Source organism: Rhododendron vialii, chromosome 7a (assembly GCF_030253575.1).
Source record: "Rhododendron vialii isolate Sample 1 chromosome 7a, ASM3025357v1".
Lineage (NCBI taxonomy): Eukaryota > Viridiplantae > Streptophyta > Magnoliopsida > Ericales > Ericaceae > Rhododendron > Rhododendron vialii.
This window is the reverse complement of record NC_080563.1, coordinates 35,674,154-35,700,262: the sequence shown is the minus strand read 5'-3', so window position 1 is coordinate 35,700,262 and position 26,109 is coordinate 35,674,154. Positions and strand designations below refer to the sequence as shown.

At 40.3% G+C, this 26,109-nt stretch overlaps 1 protein-coding gene and 1 non-coding gene across 2 annotated transcripts in view; one reads left to right on the top strand and one right to left on the bottom strand.

Moving 5' to 3' along the window:
• LOC131332146 (MDIS1-interacting receptor like kinase 2-like) overlaps window positions 1-26,109 on the top strand; it is an 88,290-nt gene that overhangs the window by 4,697 nt on the left and 57,484 nt on the right. The window lies entirely within an intron of this gene.
• TRNAP-UGG (transfer RNA proline (anticodon UGG)) lies at window positions 17,404-17,478 on the bottom strand. The gene has a single exon. It is a non-coding gene; the product is annotated as a tRNA-Pro (tRNA).

Below are 26,109 nucleotides of genomic sequence, written 5' to 3'. Positions count from 1 at the left end.
ACGTGAAGCATAATATGTCATTCAACTACTAGGCTGCAAACTAGCTACGAAATTTCCAAAATGCATCTCCCCTAATCATCACCATCTATATCAGAGTCCGAAAAATAATCTTTGAATTCATCTTTAGCTGATCTTTTTTGAATTCCTAGACGTGCGTCCTCCCAATCTTTTAAGCATAGGAGACAATCCAAAATGTCTGGAGCTAGTCTGCTCCTCTTCTCATCCAACACTCTCTTACGTGCACTAAAAGCAGATTCCGATGCAACTGAAGAGACAGGAGCTGTTAGTACATCACGTGCCATTATGGAAAGAATGGGAAATGTCCTTTCATTTTTTTTCCACCAGTCTAAGATATCAAAATTTTCTAAGTCGTCATTTTCGTTAAGATGCTCTATCTCTAAATATTTAACAAGTTCAGAGCGTGCACTTGCACTTTTACCTTTCTTGGAAATGAGAGACCAGGATGGGTCATTGCTACTTGTAGATGGTAAAGGAACAGTAGTAGTACTCGTAGTCGTAGTAGTGCTTGCAAACTTAGACTCATAAGAAGCATATAAATTAGTCAATAGCGAATTCACTTCAGCAAGAGAAGGTAATGTAATCATTAAGTTAACAGAAATTCCATCTAAGAGCATTTGAGCAGCGTCTAACTTAATCCTTGGGTCCATTACTGCAGCTACAATAAATATTTTTGGCATGTCCTTGAAATATTTCTTGAATTTTGATTCCATATCAATACAAGCAGCTACGAAATTTGTTTCCGTTCTATAAGTATTAAAATTGAAACTGATATTATACAAGTGATTAAGCACAAGACAAGAAGTAGGATAACGAACACCAGAAAGAGCACAGGTAGCAGCATAAAATACTTTCAAAAATTTCATGAACTCAAAAGCAATTATCCAATCAGAATGAGTTAAACCACAATCAGACTTGGTATTAACAAAAGCAGTAATCACATCACTGTGATTCCTACAAGATTTTAACATAATAAAGGTTGAATTCCAACGAATTTTCATATCAGGTTTCATTCTTTTTGGTTTAACGTTGTAACTTTTACACAATGCATTAAATTCTTGTTGCCTAGCTCCGGAAGTAGCAATAAAAAGAAGAGCATTTCTAATGTTTCGTATCTGTGGTGCTATAGATTCCAAACCATCTTGCACAACCAAGTTAATGATATGGCATACACATCGCATATGAAAAAATTGACGAGAACGCAAGTTTGTCATATTTACCTTGAACAATTCAATTGCAGCGCTATTAGCAGTATGATTATCAAAAGTGATACTGAAAACTTTATCAACAATTTCAAACTCCCTAAAAACACCACTTATACATTGAAAAATCTGATTAGCATTATGAGGATGTTCCATTAAACGAAAAGCAATAATTCTTTTATTTAAAATCCAACTAGAGTCTATATAATTAATGAGCAGTCACACAAATATAACCAAGATTATTTATACCAGACCACATATCAGAAGTAAAAGAGATTGTGCTATCAAACTTTTTAATTTCAGTTATCATTTCTTTTCTAGTTTTCCCAAAAGCTCCCAAACAGTCACTTCTAGTTGTATTTCTAGAAACTTTAGAAAATTCGGGATTAAGATAATTCTTCACAAAATATTCAAATCTAATATCATCACCAAAAGTAAATGGTTGTTCTGCTGCAGCTACGTAACGGGCCAATCCCTCTCTCATTTTAGGTTTCGAATATTTAAATTTCGACAAACCACCACTAGGTCCACTACTGCCTAGTCTGCCTTCTTCTAGATCTTTTTTATGTATGTTTTGAAAATGTCTACCAGTAGACCCTGTGCCATGGTTACTATTGCAACTAAAATCACTTCCACAATAATTGCATACAGCTCTCAATCCTTGATCAATACCATATTTATCTTTGAAATTTTTAACTTTATGGAAATGATCCCATACATATGAAGTGAGGCGTCTCTTTTTTGCCCCACAAGTACCTGTAGAAGTAGAACCTACTGCAACAGTGTTTGAAGCAGCTTCACCTACGGAACCCATTTGCGGGGGTGAAATTGAAGGAGTTGCTCCATGTTCATCATGAGATGAGTCAGATGACTGAGAGTCAGAGTGATCACGTCCCCCTAAATGTAAATGTTCAGGATCCATCTGTAAGAAAACACAAAAAAACAAAGGAAATGAGTACACCACATTCATTCTGAAAAGAAGAAAAAAATTATTGTAAACAAAACTACCACTTATTTAATCTACTACTTGTGAAATCAATAATCTATTCAAAGTTTACCATCTTCAGTTTGTAAAATCAATCAACAATGTCTACAACTTTTTCAGGACATTTGGTAGCCTGATTCAGTATCTTGCTTAATCTAATTGAGCCCTTCCCTTCATATGAAATCAAATAATCACAGAAACAGATTACAGAAGAGCAGACAAGACTTACATCATCAAATCTATTTAACTTAAGCAAAAGCAACTGAAATCACATGGACAAAAAAACTCGAAAACAACGAAAAATGCATTTCCAAATCTATTTAACTTAAGCTGCTACTATTTCGTCATGCACCAATAACAGAGATATATACCAAAAATGGATACTTGTAAGTCAAATCCTCATACGGAGAACTTGAAAGTGAGAGAAAAAGAGAGATACCAAAAACTATACGCTTGAACCGCTGAACTTGAGAGTGAAAGAGAGAGATGGCGCTATTCGGGAGCAAATGGCGGTGACCGTGAGCTGAAAGCTTGAGGCAGAGGACCTGAAGGCCCTGGACGGCAATGGCAACTCAGATGAGTCGGATCTAGTTCTAGGGTTTGAGTTTTCCGTTTGAGTCTTTGAGAGTTACAGTCTTAGAAGCAGAGAGAGAGAGAGAGAGAGAGAGAGAGAGAGAGAGAGAGAGAGAGAGAGAGAGAGAGAGAGAGAGTTATGGCTCAGTGGGTGAGACCGTGAGAGACTGAGAGAGAGTTGAGAGTGAATCCGTGACCGTGAGATGAGACTGTGAGAGTGAGAGAGAGAGAGAGAGACGTTGAGAGATAAAGAGTGAGAGAGGGAGGGAGGGAGATGTTGATTGAGAGAGAGAGAGAGAGAGCCGTTGAGACCTGAACGGCAACGGGAAACTCAGATATCGATGATTCGATAAGATCTGGACTCAGGCCAGTCAGGCGTCTGGGTTTCGTTTAAGAGAGAGAAGATGCTAGGGCCTGCCGAGTGCCACTGCTGATCTCGTCTCTTTGTATATATACTTGGTCATGTTGTGATCATGTGCATAAGGCACACCACAATCTATATGCACTAAATAATGGAAAATTCTTATAAAGTCTTATAATGCATCACTCGAGGGCTTCCCGAGCTGTTTTTTAAAAATCGGAACCGTCTATCTTTTATGTGAGAGAGATTATATAATTTGTGCAAAAAATGAAGTAAATTGGTTATCGTTATGTACTTGATTGCACATATCAAAAAAAATTATTAATTAATCTACATCCCGATGAAAGGGCTTCCAAAACCCTATAGACCCGAAATTTTGTGGGAATAATGAAAACACTATGAACAACAAAATGAACGGTATGGATCATTATAATTGTGTCGCAATCGCGTGGCTAGCGTACATTGGACTATAGCGGAATATATTGGTTTAGAACCAGATAAGTTAGATGTATAGATTTGAAAGGTAGCTGTAGACTAATTTTTTCGAATGTTCGATCTAAACCGTTATGATTTAAGATCTTATCAAATTTATCATTCTCCCATAAATAGGTGATAATCAGGTGTCAAAAACCACGTGATTGAAACACATTCGGTGTTTCCAAAAGCGTTAAAGTCCTATAATGTACCACTTGAGGGTCGCCCGAGCTATTTTTTGAAAATCAGAACCGTCTACCCTTTATGTAGGAGTGGTTATATCATTCGTGCAAAAAATAAATAAAAAAATAAATTGGTTATCGTTAGATACTTGATCACACAAAACACAAAATCTTCTATTAATGAATCTACGTCCCGATGGAAGGGCTTCCAAAACCCGATAGATCCGGAAATTTGCGAGAATGATTAATTAAACACCAAGAACAACAAAATGAACGGTATGGATCATCATAATTGTGTTGCAATGATGTGGTTAATGTACAAGAGACCCGTTTTTATAGAATAGAATTACATAATATATATTAGTTGTTCCAATTATAAGCACAACAAGATTGTTGGCCTTAGTGGTTTGAAATGTGTGTCAAGTCCCCAAGGATTTAGGTTCGAGTCCCATAGAGATTATTTTTTTAAAACCAATTTTGTTTTCTTATTTATAATTCGTGCAAAAACATAACATAACTAATAGCTAATAGCCTTGGTGGTTTGCGATGTGTGACAAGTTCCATAGGACTTGGGTTTTGCGATGTGTGACAAGTTCCATAGGACTTGGGTTTGAATCACATGGAGGTTTTTTTTTCTTATTTATTGTTAGTTGTTCCAATTTAAAAGCTTATTTTTTTTTATAAATTATGAAACTAAAATGCCTTGTTTTGTAATTAAAATTATTGTTATTTAATCACATTATATTTATGAGTCACAAGTCAAATTATTTAATAACTTTTTCCCGTGCCTTGTGTCGTGCCCGGCTAGAACCGTGTCGTGCCCTGTCTGTGCTGTGCCCGGTTAGAACTGTGTCGTGCCGTGCCCGTGCCCGCCAAAACCATGTCGTGCCGTGCCGTGCCCGTTTAAGTACCGTGTCGTGCCCGTGCCCGGCTAAACCGTGCCGTGCCGTGCCGTGCCGTGCTAGGCCAACTTCCGTGCCGTGCCCGCCCACTTCCGTGCCCCGTGCCAGTCCGCGTGCCCACTAAAACCGTGTCGTGTCGTGTCGTGCCGTGTCGTGCCAAGGCCGTGCTCGTGCCCATCCACGTGCTCACTAAGACCGTGCCGTGTCAGGGCACGACCGTGCCCGTGCCCGTGCCGTGCCACATTTAACCGTGTCGTGCCCGTGTCGTGCCGTGTCAGACCGACCCGTTTGACACCCTCATTTCTGAGTGTGCGAGTACCCTAGGAAAATACACTGAATTGACCTTGGATCAAGTTTGTCCCTGTCAGGATCCAGAACATTAACATAACAGGTGTACCAGAACACTCGTAGGGGTAATGAATGAAGAGGGCGACCAGGAAAGGAAATCGTATGGGGTATTAGCAATGGTAATGCATCACTATCAAGATTGAAAACTATTGTCTATGGTGTTGCTTCATGGAGTTGCGGCAGCAACTTGCAGGCTGTTAACAGTCGAAGTTCGAGCTATATAGATCTTGGGACTAGAAGTCCTCCACAATCCCCAAGAAAGCATAAATAGAGATTGTTTTTTTTTTTATTATTATTTTTATAGTGATACGTACCTTGTGTAGCTAGTATCGTTTTTCTCATTAGATTGACAACGTATTTCTAGTACATCCTTCTCTCTATTGTTTCTTTTTGCTATATTGGTTTGAGACTTTTAGGTGCTATATTGGTTTGGCATGAAGGGGGTATGTATCTGTTGATCTCTGCTTGTGACTAAAATACCAACAGCAAATGGTGACCTAAATTTCACAAATCTGACTTTTTCCTGTGTGTTCGTTTTTGATAAAGTTTTTCAAGAGGTGGTGAAGATGGCTACATCAGGTTACATCATTTCGACCCAGACTACTTCAATATCAGGATTTTAACTCCACAGGGTTACATTTGTGTAGGCGGAAAGACTTTGTTTTATCGATTTACTTTATGATGTAATGGCATTGCAATCGACCTTAATGACTTAATTTTGTACTAGAATTCTTACGATTTTGAAACACAATCATTGTTTTATATCAGCGTTTGCCATTCTAGATTGACTTGCATGGCCCTTTGTATTCGTGCTTCGACTTGTGCTGTGCTAATGATCCATTATGAATTGAGATCGATCTGCGCTTCATCTAGAAAAGGCATTTACTCAAGGACTTACGGTGATTATTGAAATACGGGTGGGGCCATAATTTCCTTTAGGCAACCTTTAGGTCTGTTGTTGGACAACCTAGCAAAGACAAGATGGTAAGGTGGCGTTCTTGTAGACTTAAAAAAATAGGAGCTAAACTTATTTGGGAATAAGTTTAGATCAGGTGTTCTTCTAAACTTATTTCTCCTAAGAACTTAATTGGCCTAGACAAATACAATTACAATATTGTCCTTCCCATTTTGATAAGTTATCCACATTGGGAAATAGGGGGCCGGGGGCATTTTTGTCATTTCACGAGCAGTCACGGGCTTGTTTGGGAAGCGTTGACCTAAAACTTATTTTGACTTAAGGAGAATAAGTGAACTTAATTTGGGACTCTTATCTAAAAAATAAGTCCAGAAGAACGCAAGCTTTGCCCGAGCAAGAGAAGTCCATGTATTTCAAGCCCCCTTTGGATTCAAGAAAATTTTATTCCGAAATACTCGAAACAACTACTAAAAGAGACAATCTACAAACTTGCTAGTTTGAACAAATAACACTTCGCGGATAAAACAACATAAAACAAATAACACTTCGAATCATACTAATAATCTTAAGACCTAACCAATGAATGGCACATATACAAAATTTCTAAAGGAGGTGATTTTCGGAATTGGAGATAGCACGGAACACACGAAGGACACATGGTTTTTAGTCCGTGACACCACAGAATCGTTGTAGGATGCACCATAGCCCAACAGAAGGGTGATCAGGATATTCAAAACTTTTGAATTGGATTAAGCATTACTTACATTAAACCATATTGGTTCGAAGTTTCAAACCTGTTTCAAATCCACCAAACAAAAAAACAAGAATCAGTTTCTACTTGCAAATGCAATAAAACAAGAACCAAGAATACTAAAATAGTTAAGAATATTTCTAAGGGCAAAATATAAATTACCTCCCTGTGGTTTGATCGTTTTTGCAGATGACCTCCTTTTGTTTCACTAACGATCAATCGCCTCCCTATGCTTTTGGAGTAAAATGCAACTGTTACATATTCCGTCCAAAGTAACGGTAAGTGCGCCACACTCGCTCCAACTGCATTTATGACATGAAGAATTTTACTTTACTGGAAAAGTAGTATACTAATAGGACAGTAATACCCTTGTTTGATCTTAGGCCTGAGCAAAATACCCGCCAATCCGCGGGTCCGACCAAGGGTTTCAGGCGGGCTCGAAGAACTGGTTCGGTCGGTTACGGGTTGTAATGTGCAGAAATTCCAATTTTCAGTTCGGGGTGCGGGTAGCCCGGCGGGTCTGACCTGACCCGATCTCTATATATATATATACACACACACACACACACACACACACTAGTGTTTGCCTGTGCTTACGGCACTACGCACTCCGGTTGGAATTGTCCGTGCCTACGACACTTGCTAGCTAGTGGCTCAAACATTAGTGTAAAGTATGTGATCCTCTTTTTAGTGACACGAAAATTTAAGAGTGACAACATATGCAGAAATCAATTCAATCTCAATCTGAAGAATTTATTCAGCCCTTGCATTGTTGAATGGAGTAACAATCAACCTCAATAATTTTTGTATCATTCAGCCAAAGATAAATAAACTAAGTCGAACTCATGTGTGCTAAAATTTGATTGCAATATAGGATGCAAAATCACATGTCTTAGGCCATCTAACAGAACTTATTTCTTAAGATAGGAAACCTACGTAAATCAATATGGTGTACTTTAAGGAAATGAGAAACTGAAGTTTGTATTCTTTGTAATTTAATCCCAATAATTTTTCTATATGTACCATAAATATCAAATTAGGTTTCCTTCATTTTTTTAAGGAAAAAAAAAAAGGTTTCTTGTATCTCCACCATTCGTGCCTCAATCAATAGGCTCAGTATAGTTGTTTTCCATTATTGAATAGTTAGCCCCAAGATTTTAAGCCCTAGGATTGCACGCTATTTACAAAACATGCCATTAGCTTGTATGTGAATGGTAGAAAAATTTGGACCGTTGAATTTATTTGTATGAGTAGATAAAATGAGAAATCTGAACCGTTGGGAGAGAATATTCTTTAGGAATATTTCTAAAGACCCTTCTGTTTTATAAGATATATATATATATATATATATATACACACACACACACACACACACACACACACACACCACGGATTCAGTGAGGGATCCCTTACCAGTCTACCGTGTGGACCTCCCCTTTCCTGATCGAATTGCAACGATCCGAGCCGCTCAATGTGTTCAGAACGTGATTTTAAGGGTACCCGAGAGGATTTAGCAAAAAAAATAATCGGGAAGGGCTTGATCCGAGCAGTTTTTACTGAACCGTTCAATAAAAAACTGCTCGGATCAAGCCCTTCCCGATCATTTTTTTTGCTGATTTCTCGCGGGTACCCTTAAAATCACGTTTTGATCACTTTGAGCGGCTCGGATCGTCCCAATTCGATCGGGAAATGGGAGTCCCGCACGGTAAGCCCGTGCGGGATCCCTTAACGGAACCGGACTATATATATATACACACACATATAAATTACTATATAATAACCCTAAACGGCTGAAGTCTCCCACTTTCCCAAAAGCCAAAGCCAGATCTGATCTCGCCCGTCCCCACACTCCTCCACTGATGTCGCCACCGTGAGCCTCCGCCGTGACTCACGAGCCGTGCAGTGATCCAGTCCACCAACTCCACCGTCTCCCTCTCCACTCTCTCTCTCTCAGATGAACACCGTCTGGTGAGGCGTTCACAACTCCACCTCGCAAGCGTCCACTCCTCCTCCTCGCAATCGATAAATTTTCTGCATTTTCTTGGCTTTACTCCTCCGATCTGCATTTTGTTCTGCACTTCTACCTTTACTGGTCCAACCCGACCGACCCGACCCGATGAAAAGAATCGATTTCCCAAACGGTTATTCCAGTTACATGGGTGTTCAGAAAATTGCCAACCCGACAAGTCGGGTCGGGTGACAGGTCCAAGCCAAACCCGCCTCGCCCCGACCCATGCACACCCTTTGTTGATCTTATTCCATTCTTCCCCAACTCACTATGAAACCAAAAAAGAAAAACAAATTGATTTTCACACTCCTTTTTTGTCAAGTGCAATTTATTTTTTGTCTTCATTCATGTAGAATTTCAAAACTACCTTTCATACATTTTTTCCTTCACACATAAAAAGGGTAATAATGTAATTTTACATCACTACAAAACAAAAAAAGTAGTGCATTTGGATAAAAGGGGGTGTGAAAATGAATTTCCAAAAGAAAATTGTAAAAGAAGAATAAGAAACCCGGGGTTTCTTTTTCCCTCTATTGTTCTCTCTCTCTCCCTCTGTAATCTCTCTCCGTCTCTCCCTCTCTCTTTCCATTGTGAAGTTCATATACTCAATCTGTGAAGTTTTGGCTCACAATTAGTCCACCAAAACGGGGCTTCTAGAAGAAATCAGTGGCTGCAGCTGCAGGCTCTTGGATGAAATGGAAATCAGAGCTTCAGAGCATTAAAAAACACTTGTTTTGGGTGCTTACAAAACTGACCCGCCATTGACGACCTCTGTTTTGGTTCTGCCGAGAATCGGAACGGCTTGAAAATCGTTTCTGAGCAGTGTGTTTTCTCGGTCTGGAAGAGGTGATTGCAAGTCCCGTCGCCAGCTTATTGAATTGAATTGAAATACGGGTACAAGGAATAAGGTATGGAAGAGAATTTATGTATATTGAATTGAATTGAAATACGGGTATAAGGAATATATATACAATCTTTCTAAGCCCATTGTAGGACAATACTAATTTACTGCAACAATTAAGGATGACCCACTAATTGTGGGATCTAATACAAGAAAGGTAAATTACTTCAATTACTCGATATGATTTCCAACACTCCCCCTCAAGTTGGAGAGTGAATGTTGTGAAGTCCCAACTTGCGACTCGAGTGATTGAAGCTATCTCCTCCCAAGGCTTTCGTAAATATGTCTGCAAACTCATCCCGTGAAGGAATATAGATTGGAGAAACTTCACCAGCTTATAGCTTCTCTCTTACAATGTGACAATCAATTTCAATATGTTTCGTTCTTCCGTGATAAACTGGATTTGCCGCTATATGCAATGTAGCTTGATTATCACAATGCAAAGGAGCAGGGCCTTTTTGTTTGACTCTTAAATCTTGCAATATATAGTGCAACCATGTAATTTCAAGGCATGTGATTGCCATGGCCCTGTACTCAGCTTCTATAGATGAACGACCAACAGACGACTGTTTCTTTGATTTTCATGAGACAAGAGAATCACCTAGAAACACACAATAACCTGTAGTTGACCTTCTTGTGGTCGGACAACCTGCATGATCTAAATCACAATAAGCTTTCAACTCAAGATTGTTCACATCCGGGAATAACAAGCCTTGGCCAGGTGTACCCTTAATGAATCTCAAAACACGAAGTGCGGCCTCCATATGTGGTTTTCTGGGCTGGTGCATAAACTGGCTCAAATTCTGAACTGCATAAACAATGTCTAGTGACAGTAAGATAAATTAATCTTCATACCAACCTCCTATATCTTGTCGGATCGTTGAGTTGATCACCATCTGTAGGTTTCAATTTCACATTTTGTTCCATTGAAAACTTTTCTGGCCGCACCCCTGTCAAAGCTGCATCTTGTAAAATATCTAGGGCATATATCCTTTGAGACATAAAAAGGCCTTTCTTAGATCGGGAAAATTCAATGCCCAAAAAATACTTCAAGTCACCGAGATCCTTGATGCGGAGCTGTTTGAGAAGGAAAGATTTAAGGTGTTCCATCTCATGAAGATTATTGCCTGTAATGAGATTATCATCAATGTAAATGAGTACACCAGTTACGAGAAGCTTGTTTAAGTCTGGCCATAAAGAGATTTATTCAGCTGACACACTAGATTCTCCCCTGTCAGCAAAGTCCGGGAGGAGGAATCATACAAACCTCCTCGTGCAAGTCACCATGGAGGATGGCATTTTGAACATCAAGTTGGAGAATAAACCAATTTCGAGCAGTAGCAACATCGTTGTGGCACTAGGCTCATATACTGGGTTTGGAGGTTATATTTAACCAATGTGGGACCAACTCCAACACTCCCTCGCACGTGCGACCCCTGACTCACACATGGAGAGGTAAACAAAGGATCCATAACAATTGGATCACAACAAACAACGATACCCTTATGGCACAAACAAGGGGGAACAAATTCTCCGAAACCCTAGCTCTGGTACTATGAAAACAATAAGGTATGGAAGCGAATTCATGTATATTGAATAGAATTGAAATAGGGGTACAAAGAATATATATATATATAGACACACACACATACAATCTTTCTAAGCTTATTGTAGGACAATACTAATTTACTGCTACAATTAAGGATGACCCACTAATTGTGGGATCTAATACAAGAAAGGTAAATTACTTCAATTACTCGATATGATTTCCAATAGCTGCTTTTGTTCACTGGTTGTCTCTGTCAAAAAACACCGTTGATCGAAAATTCAATTTCCCTACTGGGTTACGTGCGTCTCGCCGAGACGATCGTAGAAGTGTGCTCGCGATCGAGTTTTGTCGTTGTAGCAAGCTACACGAGCGGCTCATGATTGGCGCGTGAAATAGCAATCGAGGCATGCTAGATCCAGTTCTATGCGTAGGAAGACGGGTACACGTTCAAAAAAGGGACAGGGGTATTGGAATCATTTACTAACATTTTCTATTAACGAAGTTAGAGTTGCATTTTACTCCAAAAGTATAAGGAGGCGAATCGCTCATTAGTGAAATACAAGGAGGTTATCTGCAAAACAGTCAAATCACAGGGAAATAATTTGTACTTTGCTCTAGTTCTAATAATTAGGGCTACAAACGAGCCGAGTCAAGCCGATCTTTACCATGCTCAAGCTTGTTTATTAAGTTTTTAACGAATCCGAGCTCGAGCTCAATGAAAACTTAACGAGTCGAGCTTGAGTCGAACAGGCCTTGGCTTGACTCGAGCTCGAGCTTGTTCACAAGTCTTAACGGACCAACAAAAAATGTATATATATCCTCGCATAGGCCTAATACAACCAAAAATATTTTGATTGTGAAGGTATATTTCTTTCATTTATCTATACTCTACAAGAAAATAATCTCAATTTTAGAATAGTAATAACATGTAATATATTTTTGTAAGAATTCTGCATAAGAGTAACAAAATGCTAATGCTAATTGTAGTAATTAACGTAAAAAGTCTACTAAGTCTTGGCTTGTGAGCCAACTCGAACTGAGCCTCTACTGGCTTGTGTTCGGCTTGATAACAAAATGAGCCTAAAATTTGAGCTTGAGCTTGTTTATTTATGTCTCGAGTCGAGTTCGGACGAGCTTTTAACAAGCTGAGTCTTGAGCGGTTATGTTCGTTTGCAGCCCTACTAATAATGATAGAGTTATTTATACAGAAAGCCTATCCGCATAGATAAGTCATGCACAGATTTTGTTGTGGGGCCTACCATGGGTCTCACACAAATAATTCAAGTCATTCATTAAATGTAAACCATCTTTTTGAGAGTTTCCATGAAAAATCAGCTTAATCCGATACTTATAGGTGCTCGATCTAATTCATTGAACTTTTCATTGTCTTGAAATTTGAATGAAAAGTTAGATGATTGGATCGAGCACTTATATGTATTAGATTGAGCAAATTCTTTGAAAGGACCCTCAAAAAAATGTTTTACATTAAATGAACGGCTCAGATAATTTGTGTGGGACACATGGTAGGTCCCACAACAAAATCTATGCATGACTTGTCTGTGTGGGAAGCAATTCTCTTAATTATATTTCATTTAGGGGAGTGATTTTGGCACTTTCCAAATTGATAACCGCACTCCCAAAGGGGAGTGCCAAAATCAATTTGGAGAGTGCCATAATCAGGAGAGTGTGGTTATCAATTTAGAGAGTGTTAAAATCAATTCTCATTTATATATGTATATATATAGATATATTATTTATATACAATAAAATTCTCACGGTCCGGTTCGGTTAATTTACATATTCAAAATAAAAATCCGTGTCCGAGTTGCAATTTTTTAATTTTGGAATCTGTGTTCGGACCATTTTAATCTGTGGTTCCAATCCAAAACATATGGATCGGTGAAGTTTGGACCGGTTTCACTGTTCACTGAATTTTTTTAGCAGCCCTAATGGACATGCATGCAGCATTGCAATGGGGAATGTTTGTCAGATCTTTTGAAGTGCAACCAACTTCTGGTCTCATGCGATAATCTTAAGACGGCCAAGAACCTAAATCTCGCTTCTGCCCACAGGTGACAGGTTCGTTGAAGAAGGTGGCCGCAATTACCTTGGAGCTGATTGTGGTGCCAAAACTTTCAAAATGCCCATCTAACCATACAGTTGCATAATCGCTGATAAGAACCATTGATCAATATTTTTCAGACCACAATATATATATATATATATATATATATGGTAAGTGAAATTTTATATAACCATAACACGCGCAATAAGCTACAAGAAATCAACAGGGGCATCCCCTAGCCAGCTATACATCAGAAGCTCCAAGAAGGACCAAAAACAACGCAAAAGGAAACTATGAACAATTAGTTATAGAAAAAATCCAAGAATCTAGGAGCCAGACATCGCAAAGTCTCATGTTCTGATTGGTGAATTTGACAGATGACCAATAGCTGACCTTAGCTCTCACAAAGTTGAAGACCTCACCCACAATCCCATCAACATATCTGGATTTGCCTTGGAAAGATCCTTAAGTTCCATTTCCCCCAAAGAACATAAATGAAGGTTGTCCAAGACAGCTCATACATAGAATCACACAAGCTTTTTCCTTTTCTATACTGGACTGCCCACTCCAATTCCTGGGCCAAAGGCAGAACCAGCCTAGTCATCCCATTTCTAGCCAAAATTTGGCTCCAAATCATCTTAGAGAGCTGGCATTCAAAGAAAAGATGGCTATAGAATTCTATATCAACCAAGCAAAGAGAACAATGAGGGGGCACCACCATACCCCAACTCACTAACCTGTCCTTTGTTGACAGCCTTTCCAAGACAGCCAACCAAGTAATGAAACTCCATCTAGGCACACCCTGACTGAACCACACAAGTGTATGCCGAGGTTGAAAAGAATTCCTATGCCTACAGGCTTCCCAAGTTGATTTGGCTAAAAACTTACCATCTGAAGTTAAAGTCCATATAAAACTATCACAAGCAAATGGATTAGGGAGAAAGTCAACTGGAGTTTGCCTAATAACGTCCATAATGATTCTGTTACGCTGCCTAGGCCATTTCCAGAGACCATTATCAGTAATAGAAGATACTTTAGCCTTGAGAGCCCGTCCCTTATGAACCACCACAGAATTCCCAAACCTTTGGAATAGAGGCCCAACCGGATGCCAGTTATCAGTCCATAAGAAAGTATCCCTGCCATTGCCAATTAACATATTTAATCCACTCCTTACAGATAAGTCTCAGCTTCAGAAGTTTGCTTACGACCCAAGAAGCTTCATTAGGAATTGGAATCCCCCATAAGCTTTTGACCCTTGAGGATATAAACATGTACCCATTTAACCCACAAAGTGTCATCCTTTTGATTTAGGCCCAAAGATGTTTCATGTTAATAGCTCTATTCCATTCCTTTAAGGACCTAAACCCCAAACCCCCTTCATTTTTGGGGACAATTAGAAGACAAGCTAACTTTTATTCCGATATGTTTCAAATTAATCTGCTCCAAACCAAAGAAACACACATAGAACACTCTCAATCTCCTTAGTGATCTTTTGAGGAAGGATAAAATGGCACTTCAATATGTTTGGATGTTGAATAGGACAAACTGAACTAATTGAGCCCTGCCTCCATAAGATAGAGATTTTTGTGTCCAGCTCTGAATCCTAGCCAAAATCTTGTCTTTTAAAACAACACAGTCAGTTGAAGTGAGCCTTGTACTAATCAATGGAACCCCCAGATATTTTTCTAGAAGTTGACCTACTGGAATACCCAACAAATTAGAGAAAGCTTGCTTATCAGAATTATGAACACCAGCAAAATACATTGCACTTTTCAGTAAGTTAGGTTGTAGCCCAGAAAACCCATGAAACTCCTCTATCATCACTAGATAGGAAGGGTAAAATTGAGTGGGCAGTCAAGGGGTTTCCCGTAGCATCAACCTGCTTAGCAACAAGAATGTTGACTGATATACCGGAAAGGGCTTCATCCGAGCAGTTTTTGTTTATTTTTTATTAAACGGTTCAAATAAAAACTGCTCAAATTAAGTTCTACCCGGTCATTTTTTTTTCGATTTCACGTTGGTACCCTTAAAATCACGTTCTGAACAAATTGAACGGCTCAGATCATCAAAATTCAATCGAGAAAGGGAAGAAATGGTGTGGTCTGCAACTTGCTTGAATGCAGGCGCCCGCATTAGAAGTGCCCTGTATACACACACACACACACACACCACGGTTCACATGAGGGATCCTGCACTTTCTTACGGTGCGGGACTCCCTCTTCCCGATTGAATTTCGATGATCCGAGCCGCTCAATGTGTGCAGAATGTGATTTTAAAGGTACCTATTAGAAATCAGCAAAAAATATGACCGAGAAGGGCTTCATCCGAGCAGTTTTTTTGAACCGTTTAATGAAAATTGCTCGGATGAAGCCCTTTCCGGTCATTTTTTTTGCTGATTTCTTGCGGGGATCTTTAAAATCACGTTCTGATCACTTTGAGCGGCTCAGATCATCAAAATTCAATCGGGAATGGGAGTCCCGCATTTTAATAAAATGCGGGATCCCTCGCCGGAACCTGACACTCTCTCTTTCTCTCTCTCTCTATATATATATACATGCACAGTAAGCTTCTTGTGAGAACTTTAAACAAGCTTCTTAAGTGCGAACCTTCCCATTTCTCGCATTTTTCGATTGAATTTGGATGATCCGAGCGCTCAATGTGATCAGAACGTGATCTTAAGGGTATTGCAAGAAATCGGCCAAAAAAAAGACCGGTAAAGGCTTGATTTGGGCAGTTTTTTTGAATCGTTCAATAAAAAACTGTTCAAATGAAGCCTTTCGTAGCCTTTTTTTTTTTACAATTTCTCACGAGTACCCTTAAAACCACGTTTTGATTACATTAAGCGGGTCGGATCATTGAAGTTCGATCGGAATCTATGAGGTTCGCACTTAAGCTAAGTAGGTGATTTCTCATTTTTCAATCGATTTGCGATGATCCGAGCCGCTCAATATATTCGGAACGTGATTTTAAGGGTACCCACGAGAAATCAGCAAAAAAAAGATCGGAAAGGGATTGATCCGAACAGTTTTTTACTGAATTGTTCAATAAAAAAATATTCGGATCAAACCCTTCCTGATCATTTTTTTTGCTGATTTCTCGCGAGTACCCTTAAAATCACGTTCTGATCACATTGAGCGGCTCAGATCATCGAAATTCAATCGAAAAATGGGAGGTCAGGATGTCTTACGGTCCGGACCTAAAAATGACTATGTGTATATATGTGTGTGTGTGTGTATATATATATATATATATATATATATATATATATATATATATATATATACAGTCTTGCTATTGTCAGCACACTGGGCTGACGATAAGCACACTAAAAAACAAGCAAACCACATATTTCTATGTACTTTTTATATCATTTAATACATATCCACTCACTCACTATTGTCAGCCTATTGGGCTGATTTTAGGAAAAATCCTCGTAGAAGGCTTTCATTTCCTTCTCGGTTTTTTCGTTCAGCTGCAAGAGTTCCCCTAAGGTCCTTTTCTGGATTCGTCGGAAAGCCTCGGCGTCCTGCCGTTGGACTTCCTCAGCCCCAAACATCCTGAGGCATTCTGCCTTGCTCGCCTCGATAGAATAGGGGTCCGAAGGGTCCCAGACGCGCTTCTTCCGCAGCTCTTCCTGCTCGGCTTCCCGCAGCTCTGAAGAAGAGGCTGGCTTCGGCTCCATCTTCTGAGCAGGAGATGGAAGCTCGTTGAGATCCGGCAGCGGGGTGCCGTTGAGATCCGACAGGGTTAACGGGCCCACCTCGCTTCTGCCTTGATCCATAAAGTTTCCTTCAATGGGGGCATACTGTTGTCCCTCAACAAAAGAGAAGATGATGCCCAAAATGGGGCCGACTTCCCACCCTACTCTTTTCTTTGGAAGAAAAAGAAGATCCCTTTTCTTAGGAGCAGAGATTCTACCTTTATAAAAAGCAGATTCAAATCCAAACCTAAAAAGAGATAAATAGATAACCAAATCAAAATGACAGTAGAGAATAATAGAAAAGGCAAGAAGCATCTACGGAAAATAGGAAAGGTCGAACTATTGGAAGAAAATAGAAAAGGAACACCGAGTAGGATCAAAGAAACTAGCAGACTAATCACTAAATAGATACAAATAGGTGCAAATTCTGACATTGCTTATTTCGATTTTTCAACCAATTAGCCACATTCAAGGTGACAGGATTCGAACCTATGGCCCTCTGTACCCAAAACAGATGCGCTGACCAGACTGCGCTACACCTCGTCTCACCACCCCGGAGCGTATAGATCCACCTGATCGATGAACACTCAAACCGAATTCGCCCATCCTTTTTGGCACAGGGACGCGAGAACCAATCCGAGTAATCCACCGCTTTTTTTAGAAAAATCTGCCTCCAGAAAGATAGGGCGACGCCAAAAAGCCGTATAGTGCAGGAGCGCTCACATTTTTTGGCTTACTCTTTCACTTTTCTTTCCATTCCAAATCCGGCTCGCTCCCAGCTACGTGTCCTTTGGACCCTTCGCCCGCTTAGAAGTGGATTCCAACCACTGACACAAGGATTTTCAGTCCTTTGCTCTAACCAGCTGAGCTACCTGAACCACTTTCCTAAAGTCTGTTTTCTTCATCGAATAGCGCCCTACCTTACCACTTGATTAGTAAGGGAAAAGCAAGCCCTTTACTAAAAAAAAAAAGAAAGGGCTTTTTCCGTCAAGCTTTCGAGCAGCTCTTTCAACTGCCGCCTAATCCTCCAACATGCTCAAGAACCGAGAGCCGTCCAGTCCCTGGAAGGCCGGAGGGAGCTTGCAACTAGAAAGAAGACGGTCAAACAAAAACAACGCGCAACGGGCTCTCCGCTCCGTCTCACTAAGTAGTGCTATTCTGTCCTCCGGGGGTCCCCAAGAGGTTCTTTCTCTCACGTAATTTCGCCCGCCCGTTCCACTTTCGTGCCGGAGGAAATGGGATTTGAACCCATGATACAATCTTCTTGTATGTCGATTTAGCAAACCAATGCCTTAAGCCGCTCAGCCATACCTCCAAGTTGTTGACCGAAATGGAATTTGATGTGCCGGGTTTGGTTGGTTGCCCGAAGGGCTATCTGATCCGATCAACTGCGTAAGCCGTAGCGCGCTAGCGCGCGTACTCTTCCTCTATGAACGAGACTCCATCCAAATCTGCCACTCGTTGGGCGACACCTTCTTTTCTATGAACACCCCACCACTGAATAATGAACTTTGCCAGTTTTCGCCTCCGACGCGACCAGGAGAGAACACACGGTCAAGCCAAGCCCGCCTGAATGGAATGGAATTAATATCTCCTTCGTCTGGTAGAGAAGGGAGAAAGCCCGGGGAACTGGACTGTGACTCTTCTATTACATTACGGAGAAGTCCATTCTCGTTATGATCGATCCACGTCCTACCGTAGTGCCCGGAGAACCAGGCTTGCTTAGCAACCAAAGCTAGCTTACTAACGCGAAGGCATTTTTCGTTGATTGCACGAGCTAGACAGTCAATCCAGCCGTTTTCTTGCTTGGTGCGCTAGTGCGCCTGACTTATAAGTAGGCGTTTTCTTATCCGCCTATCAGCTCTTTTTAACTGGCCTGAAGCTTAAAGACAAATGGCCATAGAGAGCGATGAACTCATCAGACAGCTGCCAGCTAGCCTTGCACTTCCTTATTCACTCTTGAACTACAAGAATGCGTCACTGAAGACCGTCATGCTTTGCTTGATCTCCTGCGCCTACCAAGACGGATTTGCTTTACACATACCTGATTACTTGCTACCGAAAACCGAAGCACCTATGCTTGCTGCCTTAACTCCACCTTCTAAAAGATCCTATTACACAACAAGTATAGTGTTAAAGGAAAGGGAAGAGAGAGATTGAAAGGAAAGAGAATCGTAAAAAGATAATCGTACTGATTGCGCCTATTACTATGGACTAGACCAATTAGGGGAATGCTACCGCTTACCTTAGACTGCTAAAGGGAAGAGAACGGATTGCCGTCTATGATACAGGTATGAATTAGCTACTCAAAAAAGTAAAGTATATCATAAGTCCAATACAACAGGCTACCCCCTATTTTAGTGATTAGACTAGCTCTTGAAGGGGGACATCCTTAAGGAAGAGTATAGGTGCTTATACAATTCATTTGTTCTCCCCTCAGCCCCTAAGCGCTGGCTTCACTCCATTTGAAAGTGAAAGGATAGGCCTTTGTACTAGAAGAATGCAGATAGGAATCCAGAGAGTGAAGAGAGGAAGGAACATGAGGCATCCTCCTTGTAGGAGCTCGGACTTCAGTTCAAGCCAACGAAGGAAGCAAGCGCAGGGATTCACTTGATCGGATGGAGCCGGTTGTCAATTGCAGCAGTATCGGGATTCGGAAAGGACGCGGTATGCTTTGGATCGTAAGAAGAAAATGTTCTCATTCTCAGGAATCGATTTAGATCGATATGAAAAGGGCCTAAGGGCCTGACTTTCTGACTTACAGGTCCCCACCAATAGAATAAACCTCGGCCGACTGGGTATGACGTATGAGGGAGGGGCCAAGAGACGGATTTTCGCCGTTGGAAACTATTTAAATCAACGTCTGCTTCAGCCAGTCCTGGTTGATGAAGGTCTTGAGTAGGATCTGATCCCACAGGATGGGACTTTCAATCAGACCAGACCTCTTTGCTAGTGGGCGAATCCACCCTCTTATCTTATGATCTTAAGTCGGCCACAGACCATGGGCCTCTTCTCTATCTATTTGAGATCCTGCATCTTCGATAGGTCTTTCGCGTCTTCGTGTGAATTCATCTTTCGCTATGAACAGATGTGTCTTTTCTTAAGGGCAGGAGACCTCTTAGGCTTTCTTTCCTTTCGTGGCGGGGCTTGGCCTACTACACATCTTGGCCTCTGTTCGCTCTATCGCATCATAGTTTGTTAGGAAAGGACTTTTGAATCGGATGCGCTCGCCCAGCGAGAAAGGCCCTGACCCTGCCAACCAAGTGAAAATCAAAAAGAAAGAAGAGAACGAAAGGAGAAGAGAACTTCGTATTTTGGTAACTCTCTAGGAGTCATCTTTAACCTTGAATGCTATTAATAGATTCGACAGCAATAGTCCCTCGGACTCGGAAAGTAATAACGAAAATGGCTGACCAAATAGCGGATTCCGCAGCTGCCACCATTGGAACCAATGAAGCAAATGATTGACCCATCATATCATCCGAAGAAACAGAAAATACCAAAAAGTTTGAATTCACAGCTAATAACATTGACTCAATTGGCATTGACATAATAGGAATATTTCGTCTATTAAGGAGGATTCCCCGAATACCTGAAATAGAGATGATCATAGAAAATGTGAATTATTTGATAGGATCCGTTTTGGGAACGTAGAATGTAAGAGAAATTCAAATGTTAGAACTCCACTACCATAACGAAAGCCAAGCCCCCGTTTAGTTGTCTTTCTCTTTCTTGGTCCAAAAAATCCAATACTTAAGATATGCCAGTCCTTTCTTATCGAACTTACGGGGGCCCCCGGAATACTGATTGCTCAGATAGGTTAAGTGATCGCGTAGAGTCTCTAAGAAGGTAGCATCTGTTTCATGATCAATCTTAAGATCATGGAGGATTTTCTCAACCGCTGGGGCACGCCGCGCCTGCTTGTCATACCCCAATTGTAGGAGTAGTCGCAGGTCATCCTTCACTTTCTCCTTCTTCCTTATAAGGAGTTCTTCCTCAGCCGGTGCAGGGGGCCCGGGCTCAGAGAGAGTAGAAGTGCTTTCCTTCACGCTGAGTGTGAACTTTCGATTTCACCAAATAAGCCAATGCGACCTTCGCACCGAGGAGTGGTGTGCTCTCGTCCTCTTCATTGTCTAAGTTCAAGTTGGAAGTCAGTAGGTCTCAATCGAAGCGAGAGCGCATCGTGGTCATTACAGGCAGGCAAAGATACCAAGAAGCGAAATAGCTTTATTCCCGTATTCCTGCTAGCAGCCTTCATGGATGGATTCATTCCCGGTCTTTGCTTTAATGCTTTCAATAAACTATGAATGGGATTTTCACCGAAGAAACAAAGGCTATTGCTAGGGCTACATAAGCGTCATAGCTTAATTCCTTGAGATCAAGGTTTCTTTTGCCAATAAGAAGGAGGGATGCCATCAGAGGGTTCAACCGAAGGATTTTGATACAACAAGGACCTGTCCCTATATAGATATTAGGCCATCCTCAAAACTTTGGTTTTTTTTTGTTGGAAGCTGGTTCTCGCACCGTCGAAGGCAAGGCTATTAGTCCAGCTTAATCGGAATTCAAGTCTGAAAGGGCTACAGCCCCTGATATATATATATATATATATATATATATATATATATATATATATATATATATATATATATATATATATATATATATATATATATATATATATATATATATATATATATATATATATCGGGGCGCTTCGGTAGACAACCAATTAAACACCTAAAAAATACCTCAAATCTCAATCTCATTGTTCCCGATCAAATTTTTATGATCTGAACCGTTCAATGAGTGCAGAATGTGATTTTAAAGGTGCCTATGCGAAATTAGCAAAATATATGACCGAAAAGTGCTTACTTTGAGCAATTTTTAATTGAACCGTTCATTATATCTAAGCTAAAAACTGCTCAGATCAAGCCATTTCTGGTCCTTTTTTCTGATTTATCGCTGGTATCCTTAAAATCACGTTCGATCACATTGAGTGGCTCGGATCATTAAAATTTGATCGAAAACTATGAGTTATTTTTTTAGGTGTTTAATTAGTTGTCCCTGGAACCGCCCCGTATATCGGTGCGGTTCAAGAGACACCCAAAAAATACCTAAAAAAACACCCCAAATCTCAATCTCATAGTTCCCGATCAAATTTTTATGATCTGAACCGTTCAATGTGTGCATAATATGATTTTAAGGGTGCCCATGAGAAATTAGCAAAAAATATGATCGGAAAGTGTTTATTTTGAGCAGTTTTTAATTGAACCGTTCATCAAATCTAAGCTGAAAACCGCTCAGATCAAACCTTTTTCGGTCAATTTTTTTGCTAATTTCTCGCAGGTACCCTTAAAATCATGTTCTGATCACATTAAGCGGCTCGGATCATCAAAATTTGATCGAAAATTATGAGGCATTTTTTTAGGTGTCTAATTAATTGTTCCCGAAATCGCCCCGTATATGTGTGTGTGTGTGTGTGTGTGTATATTGGGGTGGTTCCAAAGACACCTATAAAAACATCTAAAAAACACCTAATCAAATTTTAATGATTTGAGCCGCTCAATGTGATCAGAACATTATTTTAAAGGTATCCATGAGAAATCAACAAAAAAATAACCGGAAAGGGCTTGATCTGAGTAGTTTTAGCTATATATACACATATATATATCCACTTCTTATAAGGGCGCCCTTACCATATTAACGTGCAAACCTCCCCTTTTCTGACCAAATTTCAATGATCCAAGCCGCTCAATATGTTCAGAATGTGATTTTAAGGGTACCCGCGAAAAATCAGCAAAAAAAAAAGACCGGAAAGGGCTTGGTTTGAGCAGTTTTTATTTGAACTGTTCTATAAAATACAACCAAAAACTGTCCGGATCAAGCCATTTCCGGTCTCTTTTTTTTTGCTGATTACTCACCGGGTACCCTTAAAATCATGTTCTACACACATTGAGCGGCTCAGATTATCGCAATTTGGTCGGGAAAGGAACGTCTTTACCTTAATACGGCAAGAGCGCCCTTATAAGAAGATTTGTGTCTGTATATATATACCCCCAGTCCAGGCATTATAACTCAAAATACCGACTAACAATACACAAAATAATACAAGTGCAGCATTTCAATAATAATAATAATAATAATATAAGTGCAGAAAATAGTAGCTCCCTTTGAAAACTTTACCTACACGATTGCAAATTTTGTAAAGCATAACAATTTGGTCGTTGTGGACCTTGAATTCAGCATATAAGTCTTCAAAAGATTTGTTTGAACAAGGGTAAACCAAGGGCATGATTCTATTATAACAATAAACAAGTTAAGCCAAGCAAAGCATAACTGTTAGAGATTTTCAAAATAAAAGAGTCGTCGGTTTTGGTTTTGTAAATTTCCTTTGTTTTCTTAGAATGCTTGTTTTCCTCTTTGTGAGCTTTGTCCCACATTGGTTAGCTAAGAGATGTTGGAGTGGTATATATTAGGAAACATTCCTAATATAAGTAACTAATGATCTAGTGTAGTGCAGCCATTTGGTGCTTCGCACCATACCGGTAGAGCCGGTACACACTCACACACGCACAGGCATGCGCTTGCGGCTTGGGCTGTGGTGTATTGTGGTGCTTTAGCGGCGCACTTTGCACTTAGCATGTCAGCGCTAGGCGCCTTGTGGGCGCCATTTCTTATTGCGAGTTGGCAGTAAGGAGACGCTGACGTGGATGCCGCATGTCACACGCGTGGCAAGTGAGTCACACGGGGTAATTCCGATCGGGTGCGACTCGTGCGTATGGGTGTGCTGGTCCGTGGAGTTGTGATCGCAGCCGTCGACCTCGAATGGGCTCGATCCAACGGATTGGATTAAATCCGATTGGGTGTGAGTGAAACAGCTCACCAGTTCGGTGTGACTCGGTGTGACTGATTGATCTAGACCGTAGGATCTGATCCAATGGTCAGACTAGATCGAGTGCATACCCATTCTCAATGGTGCGTAGTGGCCTATAAATAGACCCTTACTTAGCAGAATTCAATGGTGCGTAGTGGCCTATAAATAGACCCTTACTTAGCAGAATCCAGTGCTGATATACACACAAAAAATCCAAAATTCCACATCTCTCTCTATAATTCCTAGCATTCATTATGCATTCTGTTTTGCTGCAGAAAATAGAACGCAGTGGTTCTCGGTTCTCATTTTCGTTCAGCAAGTATTCTGTTCGTTTCGTTAGTGCAAACGCAAACGGAAAGAACTTTGAGTTCAGGCTTCGATTTATCTTGAAGGCAGATTTGCTGTAACCCTTTGCATACCATTTGGTGGGGGCAAATACTGTCTTTAGGAAAGCGACATAGTCGTGACTCGAAGCGTGTTTCAGATTTGGTGGAGATTTCGCCAACATTTCAGAATTTGCAGCAGCCAATTTTTCCAACAATCTAAAGACAGTATTTGCGATGGCGATGTCTCTACAGAAGATGACACAAGACTTTCTGAAATTGGAGCGGTTTGAAGGTGGAAATTTCAGGCATTGGGAGAAGAAGATGCACTTCTTGCTAACGACCCTGAAAGTGGTGTATGTTCTGACTACTCCGAGTCCGGAGATACCGAAAAAATTCAGATGATGAAACTATGGAGCAGGCCCGTGAAAGGGGCAAGTGGGAGAATGATGACTACATCTGTAGAGGACACATCCTCAATGCACTGTCGGATTCACTATTCGACGTCTATCAGAATTCAATGACAGCAAAGGAACTTTGGGATGCACTTAACGATAAGTATCTTTCTGATGACGCTACCAGTAAGAAATTTCTTGTTAGTCAGTTTATGAATTATCGCATGGTTGATACAAAGCCGGTCATTGATCAGTTGCATGAGATTCAGTATATTCTCAGTCAGTTTAAGGTTAAGAATATGCATATGGATGAATCTATTATTGTCTACTCTGTTATTGACAAACTGCCTGCATCTTGGAAAGATTACAGAAAGGAACTCAAACACAAGACCGAGGAATTTACCCTTGATTAGTTGGCCCAACACCTTCGGGTGGAGGAAGAGACAAGGCGTCAGGAGGGTAAGGATAATTCTACTTCCAAAGTACATGTGGTGGAAGAAAGTTCCAACAAGAAACGCAAGAACAGGGACGGTGATAAGTCTTCTGGAAAGTGGAAGAAGCATAAGCGGGATCCTACCGACACTGGTTGCTGGCATTGCGGCAAACCTAGGCATCTTAAGAAAGATTGCAAAATCCTGAAAAGGAAGAACTCTGGTGAAAATCCAGGAGCATCTGGGGCAAAGAATTCTAAATTCATTGCTGTTGTTTCCGAGGCGAATATCCTCGATGATGCTGGAGGTTGGTGGGTTAATTCTGGTGCGACAAAGCATGTCTGCAATGACAAGAGGTTCTTTACTGAGTATAGTCCAGTTGCAGATGGTACCGTTCTGTTCATGGGAAATGCGTCAACTACATCAGTTAAGGGAAAAGGCAAAGTGGACTTGGAGTTCACTTCTGGCAAGACGCTGACTCTTACTGATGTGTATCATGTATCGGAAGTTAGGAAGAATCTCGTGTCTGCAAGTCTACTTAATAAGTTTGGTTTTAAAGTAGTGTTTGAGTCGGGCAAAATTGTTGTGTCCAAGGGTGGTGTGTTTGTTGGCAAAGGCTATGTAACCGAGGGGATGTTTATGCTTAATATTAATAACACAGTTGTTTCTGCTTATATGCTTGATTCTTTTTCTTTATGGCATACTCATTTAGGACATATCAGTACAAGGAAAATGGATTGCATGATAAAATCTGGACTAATTCCTAAATCTGATAATGATATGGTTGATAAATGCAAGATTTGTTTGGAATCAAAGAAAACCAGATTGCCATTTCCTAAAATTGAGCGGACTTCTTCATTACTTGAATTGATTCATAGTGATGTATGTGATTTTCATAGCACTCCTACTAGAGGCGGAAAACTTTATATGGCAACATTCATAGATGATTATTCAAAATTTTGCTATATCTATTTGCTTCATTCCAAAGATGAAGTACTTGATAAATTTGTTGCATATAAGGCTGAAGTTGAAAACCAATGTGGTTTAAAGATAAAACGTCTTAGTTCTGACAGGGGTGGTGAATATCACTTCCCTGATTATTGTGAATCAGTAGGGATAATTCATGAAGTAACTGCACCTTATACACCACA